The sequence below is a fragment of the Vidua macroura genome, chromosome 2 (assembly GCF_024509145.1).
Source record: "Vidua macroura isolate BioBank_ID:100142 chromosome 2, ASM2450914v1, whole genome shotgun sequence".
Lineage (NCBI taxonomy): Eukaryota > Metazoa > Chordata > Aves > Passeriformes > Viduidae > Vidua > Vidua macroura.
Genome location: NC_071572.1, coordinates 86,082,051 through 86,089,243, shown reverse-complemented (window position 1 = coordinate 86,089,243; position 7,193 = coordinate 86,082,051). Strand labels below are relative to the sequence as shown.

Genomic DNA, 7,193 nt, shown 5'->3' with positions numbered 1-7,193 from the left:
TTAGAGAGAAATTGAAGATTGTCCTTATGGGGAGGCTTACAGGAGGTGCATGGTAGGAAGTAGCTTGAGGAAAAATGCCACAGACCCTGTAGAGGCATGGTGAGAAAGGGTATAGGTCCTGCTCTTGGGGGAGACTGAATTCTCTGAGCACAGTGGGGGTTTGTTTTTGTCAGACACTGGAGTCTTTGAAATTAAAGGTGAAGAGATTGTCTAGTACACCTTCTTCAGCCTGCCCTCACACCAGCCTTATTAGGAATGCAACTGCTTTGAACAGCAGCCTGGACCCAGCAGACTTACAAAGGTAGATGCTTAAAATGAAAGAGCTTCTGCACTAAGATTAACAAGCACTGGAGCTTAAAAAGGGTATTAATTCTGGCTGCAAGTCTGGATGTTGTCACTGTATTAGGGCTCTTATGTCAGAAAGAGTCTTCAGCCTGTGGCACAAGAATCCTACTGGAGAATGCCAGTGGGTAAATTTCATGGAAATGTAATGGCTTTAATGAAAGCCTCAAACTTTGATGGTGAGGCCTCTGTTCTGACAACCAGATCTGAGCCTGTGAGCAGGAGTCTAAGTAGGTACTTTGGATGTATATAGCTATATTCTACTGACACCCTGAGGCTGCTTTTGGCTTAATTAGAATTCCTGCTTAAAAATTAAGGTAGCAAATGAGGATTGCAGACTTGTGCTGGCAGATATGACCACATTTAATTATGAGGTTTAATCTCCCTGTTGTCAGCATTGGGTAGATTAGCTGGCAGCAACAAATCTTAAAGGAGATGGACCTGAATAGATAATTAAAGACTCATTCTTGCAAATAGACATTTTTCTAAAATGTAGAGTATGCCTAGAAAACCAGAGTGCTAGAGATTAGTTAGCAGCTTCCTGCATATCTTAAATGCAGCAATGAAAAGATATCATTTTCCATGTGATTGATGGCTATTGTCTTTGAAGATTCATTCAATTTCCTCCCTAGTAACAAAAAAACTGGGAAAACAAAGAATTTTTTTAGTTAAACACAGACAAGGACATTAAACTGTTTCCAGGGGCCCATGTTTCATATTTGCAGCTGATGGTTCCCAACTGTCATAAGATAGCATAAGATTTGTGTGGCCATTTTTAGGACTGGTAATTGGTTATTTCACACACAGTCTTGTTTCAACTATAAGGGAACATGTAAGGTGTAACATATTAAGAGAAACCAACTGAGCATTTCAAATAAAGAGTACCTTGATTTAACTACACTTAATATCTACTTCAAACTATGAGAAGTTGCCATTAAAACACATGTAATCTCTGATGCTACAAAACTGCACTTCTTTTGTTTTCTTTTTCCAATAGTATGTCTTCAATTTGTAAAGCTCAGTTTGGTGAAGTCAAATTGTTTAGTTATTTGACCATTCTGGTCACGAGAAACCTTTCTGGTGATTTTAATTTTGTTTTGCATGTCTCCCTCTGAAGTATGCCCTGTATTGTCCCATTGTCAAACCAGAAGCCTGCAGAGACAATCCCTCAGCACGGGAGAAGTGCTTTGTGGGAATTCTGTTGGTATGGCTGTATTGAGAATTTAAGTTATTTACAGAAGGGGTACTGGAGACCTGCACAGCCATTTCCAGGCTGGGTATTGATCTGCCAGGTGTTCTGATCTATAAACAGAGGATGCACTTCATGTAGCAGTTCATTGTAAAATGAGTTAAAAGTGAGGAAAGAATGGCATCTATGGCTTTCAGTGGACACAGATTTTGCTGACACGTTCTATATTCATCAACCAGAAGCTAAGTTGTTACTTTACAACATGCTCTAATGAATATTTCTTATACAGAAAAGACCAAATTATACTGTACTATTCAGGATTGTACAAAGATATAATACAAATATAGAAGTCAATGGTCCAGAAATCTTTTTTTGCTCCATCATTTCAATTTTTAGCTGTGTGTGTGTCTGTGTGTGTAGAAATCACACATGAGCAGGTAAATCCAGGTATGTATTTCCAGTGCAATTCTCAGTGAGACAGAAGGCTGCTAATACTCGTATCAAAGGGGCTCACAATCATATGTTTTCCATGTGTTAGCCTTCATTGCTTCAGCTTTTCTCCAGCCTCATCTGATCTGACCGTTTTAGGTTCTGTGCTTGCGGCAGGCTTTCCTTGGCAGGAGGCTCACAGGCGAAGCTGTCTAACAAAAACAAGGCTTCAGAAGCAAAAACCAGGCTCAGCTTTGAGTGCAGTAAAGCTTTGTTCTAAAAACCATTCAAAACGGAGAGCGTTTTTCCAGGTCTCTCGTCCACTGCCAAGGGCCTGAATCCCACGAGGCTCCAAACCCGGCGGGGCTCGCGGGGCAACACGTCTGCTCTGGGTAGCCGCTAGAGGGCGCCAAAGCGCCGAGCGTGCCGCGCTCTAGGGTCTTCCCTTCCCTTCCCTTCCCTTCCCTTCCCTTCCCTTCCCTTCCCTTCCCTTCCCTTCCCTTCCCTTCCCTTCCCTTCCCTTCCCTTCCCTTCCCTTCCCTTCCCTTCCCTTCCCTTCCCTTCCCTTCCCTTCCCTTCCCTTCCCTTCCCTTCCCTTCCCTTCCCTTCCCTTCCCTTCCCTTCCCTTCCCTCTCCCTTTTTCCCTTTCCCTCCTGGAACCTCCCTTCCCAGAACTTCCCTTCCCTCTCTTTTTTTCTCTTTTTCTCAGTGTATTTTGTCTACAGTCTCCTCCAGCAGTGATGTCAAATGTTATCTCTCTGAACTGCTCCAGCAGGGTGGCAGGAGGCACAGCCTGTTCTGTGCTCTCTTTGCAGCCCAGAATTGCAGTCAATGCTGTTTCCTTTCCATGAGAAAACCCTCAGAGCAATGCCCATCAGGGTTTCCATGTACTCTGGTTTTCATTATTCACTGTACAGTGCTGTGCAGTGGTTTAGGGGGGATTTTATATTTAGCTCTAGGGAAGAGGGGCTCATGGCAATGAATCTTTACACAGAAGAGTTTGGTAAAGATAGCAAAAGCTTGCATGCTTTCAAAAAGGACTTGAATGGATTCATGGAAGATGAACCGCTAAGATCATCGAGTCTCCCCCCTTAACCTGATACTGTCAGGTCCTCCACTAAACCATGTCCCTAAGCACCACATCTACATATTTTTTTAACTCCTTCAGGGATGGTGATTCCACCATCTGTTCCAATGCGTGACTATGCGTGACAGTGAAGAAAATTTTCCTAATATCCAATCTAAACCTCACCTGGTGCTATTATGTTCACAGACATTGTCATTAGGTCAGGGAGCCCCTGCACCAAAGGTTTCTGGAGATTAAGTCTTGTTTTACCTTGATAGTTTCCACAGGCACCTGCTGTAGGCTCCCATCAGGAGGCTTGCTTGTATGGACCTCTGGATGAAGATTGTGTAATGGGAATATGTGGGGTGGGTAATCTTCTGTAAGTGCTCAGAAGCTGAATTTATAGAGATGAATGTAGGAAGCACTTCCTAGTTAAGGTTGGATGGATAAGCTTTGGCTGTGGTTTAATGTCACTATGCTTAACTCCTCTTGTGCCTGGGTGCCTGCCAGACCCTCATTACTCTGATGCACCTGACTTTTCATGAAGAAGTAATGCATGGCATTTCCTCTGCCTAATGTGGGCATTAGAGGACACTTTGACCGGATGCTGGTCAGAACACTCCTCAGATCAGGACTTCTGAGTTCACCATGTACCCACAGTAAGCGCAGAGGGAGAAGATGTCACCCTCTCTCTCCTTGTGCCTCTATTCCTGGACCATGTACAAAAACATAGGTTTGTGTCTCTCAGCAGAAACAGAGTTGGGGAAACTATGAGATATACAGGAAAATGAAGTCAATTCTTCCAGTCTCAGCTATTTTGCGGTATTTAGCTGCAGACAAAAAAATGTCAAAATCCAATTAATTTTCTACAATGAACAGATGTAAAATAGAAATTATTTTGTCTTCTTTTTTTTTTTTTTTGGATTGCAAAACTAAGTACACAAGTTATGAAATAAAACTCAACACAGGCACACAAGTACAAAACTGAGTATTTAAAAAATAAGGTTTCATATTTTGTATCTCCTGCCTATGACAACAGATTCATTTTTGTATTTGCAGCTGTTTCTGCCTCATAATATTCAATAAGGTCCTGTATTGTTGCAAGGTTAAATATTTTTCAAACTTTTCTAACATTCTGATTTAATTCTGATCATATCACATTGGCAGTCCTTTAAAATGCCGAGTAATAAACAGAATTCAGCAGGCCAGAGTTCAAAAGTTGAGAAGGTCCTCACAATATAAAAGAATATTTTTTACAAAGCCTTTTAGCTATTACAATTTTAATAGCATCTTTCTTATCCAGAAATTGTAATCAGAAGAAAAAGCACATTCTGTTTTCTAGTGAAATATTTGAAGGAATTCAGCTATGTAACTTTTCAGATTTTTCTTTATATTCTTTTCCTAATACCTTTTTAGATGCTCCAACTATTTTTCTTCACTTTCTTCCTGTCCTTTTAAATTAAAAATTACAAGACATAAGCAGAAGTATCTCCTGCATTCTAATGAAAGTGAATGACTGATTAGTGCTTATCATTCTGAAACACTGTGTTCTGTTTGTGTGTCCAGGTTTTAGTAGTGGGAGGTCTGCATGGGCACTATGGGAGGGGCCTCTGTGAGAAGCTGCTGGAAGCTTCCCCCATGTCCAATGAAAGCAATGGCAGCTGGCTCCAAGATGGACCCACTGCTGGCCACAGCCCAGCCCATCAAAGGCAGTGGTAGCATCTCTGGGATAATGTATTTGAGATGGGCAAAAGCCCCTGCAATTCTTGTTGTATATTAATCAGATCCCTTGTAGACCTTGCACTTTTATTTTTTTTCCTTGGGATTAACATCAGGCAAAGTGTCATCAAATTCTGTCAGACAACCTGTAGCCAGAGAGAGAAGTGAGAATGTGTGAGAAGAACCACCCTGCAGACACCAAGGTCAGTGCAGAAGGAGGGGCAGGAGGTGCTCCAGGCACAAGAGCAGAAATTCCCCTGCAGCCCTTGGTGCAGCCCATTGTGAGGCAGCTGTGCCCCTGCAGTGCTTGGAGGTGCATGAGACATGTAGTCTGTGGGAGACCCCACACTGGAGTAGGTGGATACCCAAAGGAGGTATTTTTCTGGAAGCTGAAGTCTCAGTTTAGGACCCAAAATTAGTAAATCAAAGCAAAAAACTTTTAGCTGAAATATTTATTTCAATTTAGTATTGAACATACTGGGGCAAGGTGTTCCTTTGACTTGTGAGTGTGCTCCAGCTATGTTATAAAGTGCTCTATTGAATTGAATCAACTGTGATTAATCTGCTTCACAGAAGTAGCTGTAAAATAATTTTAACCTAAAAGGCTGTATGTTTCTATTCACTTTGAAAAATGTACATGACAAACTTTTGTTTGGCGAGTTGGTTGATAATTTTATGAAGGGTGACTTAATTTATTTTCTGGGCTGTAATGAAACAAGATTTAAAACTATAGGAAAATTCCACAGTTGGTTTGGACAAAATCAAACATAATTTCATTGAATAGTTGACACTGTTAATTAAAAAACCTCTTGTCTTTTTCTACATCGCTACTTACAGAGTTACTGAAGACAGTAATCGTATGTATGGATTCACTAACAGATGCAGTTAATATCATCAACAGCAGGTATAGTCCAATTATTTAAAAACTTGCTTTCTCAAATTACATCAGAAAGGAAGTGTTCAAGCTCCAGATTCAACATTTTTAGAAGCCACCCAGGAGAAAGGAAAACTTACATGTATGCATCATTGAGGCAAATGTGCCTTCCCTGATTATAGTTAAGGGAAAGACTCTTTGGAATAGGGACTCTGCCTGCATGGAATTTTCTAAGTCAAGGATATGAAGGAAGGACATATGAGTCTGCTTTAGGCCTGGTTCATGGTAGAGAGCCTTGCAATGCACTGAAGCATGTAATCTTAATCTGATTAAGAAACTGGTGGGTTTTTTTTTTGAGAGCATACTTTCAAAACCCATTTTAAATGCGAGTAAAGTAAGTTCTTCTGTAGTTTATGTTTATTATGGAATCAGGTTTGCTGGTCACATAAATATGTGATTATTCTTGTTGCTGGATAGGCAGATCTCAGCTGATCATTTGGTCCATTTGTAAATTGTATAAGGCTTTTTTGAAGAGGCTGATCTTTAGAAAGTTCCTTAGCTATAAAGTAAACACCAAAAATATTACAGAAGTTTTTGATGGCACCTCTATGAAATAGTGATCATTTTAATCCTTTACAGGTGTGAGTATAGTGAGTTGATTAAATCCTTAAGGAATCCTTGTTTCTGAATTTGCATACCTGTGCAAGGATTTTCTTCAGGAATACTGAAGGCATTTTAAGGTGTTTGCTTCTTAAACGTCCCTCTGTACATAGTTCTTATAATCTTCAAAAAAATTGTTTTATTGCCGGTGAAGCATAAATAAATAACTTTAGTGAAGGTGACAAAGTTTTAGAAATTTTTCTCGCCAAGTGTTTTTCTGTTGAAAAGTACTGGGCTTAGAAGTTTCTGGAAGCTTATTTACTATATTGTTTTCTTATAACTTGCTGATTTTTCGTCTACGTTCTTCAGTTGCTCTTCAGAAGCTCAGTGTAACCTGAGGTCTGGGACCGCAGATGGGATCTAAAGATCCCCTTAGACATGAGGAGTGGAACCCCACAGGTGTTTGAGAAGTGGCAGAAGCACAGCAGTAGTGACCAAGCCCTGCAGCAGCTATTATACTCCAAGAAATCAGCTGTGGTCCAGGAGCAATCAGCTGAGAGCTGAGACCAAATAAAAGCCCTGCTCTTCATAGATCCTCTCTGCTTGGTGCCAAACAGCTTCTCTGTGTATTCCTGTGCCCTGGCAGTCCTGGGTGTGGGGGTAAGGGAGCCAGCACTCCTCCCTGCCTTCCAGCCCCCGCTGCAGTCATAGCTTCCCCCAACAGAACGGTCTCAAATGACTTTGCACTTGCTTTCCAAATTAATTTGATTCCACATGCCTCCCACACCCACCATTTCCTGTGGACAGGGATTTGGGGAGGAAAGGATGACTGGGCAGAATTAGATTTGCTGGAGCTTGACACAGAGATATCTGTAGGGGGATAAGGAAGGAAAGCTGATGGCCATTTGTTGATTTAGACAGGGTCAGGGGACCCTGCTTTCTCATACACCCTTAAAATGTTTACATTGGCATGA

General features: G+C 41.2%; 1 long non-coding RNA gene across 1 annotated transcript; it reads left to right on the top strand.

Moving 5' to 3' along the window:
* The first annotated feature begins 4,769 nt into the window (after positions 1–4,769).
* Positions 4,770–6,721, top strand: LOC128821381 (uncharacterized). The gene is made up of 3 exons (XR_008441089.1): positions 4,770–4,948; positions 5,583–5,649; positions 6,589–6,721. It is a non-coding gene; the product is annotated as an uncharacterized LOC128821381 (long non-coding RNA).
* The last annotated feature ends 472 nt before the right edge of the window (positions 6,722–7,193 follow it).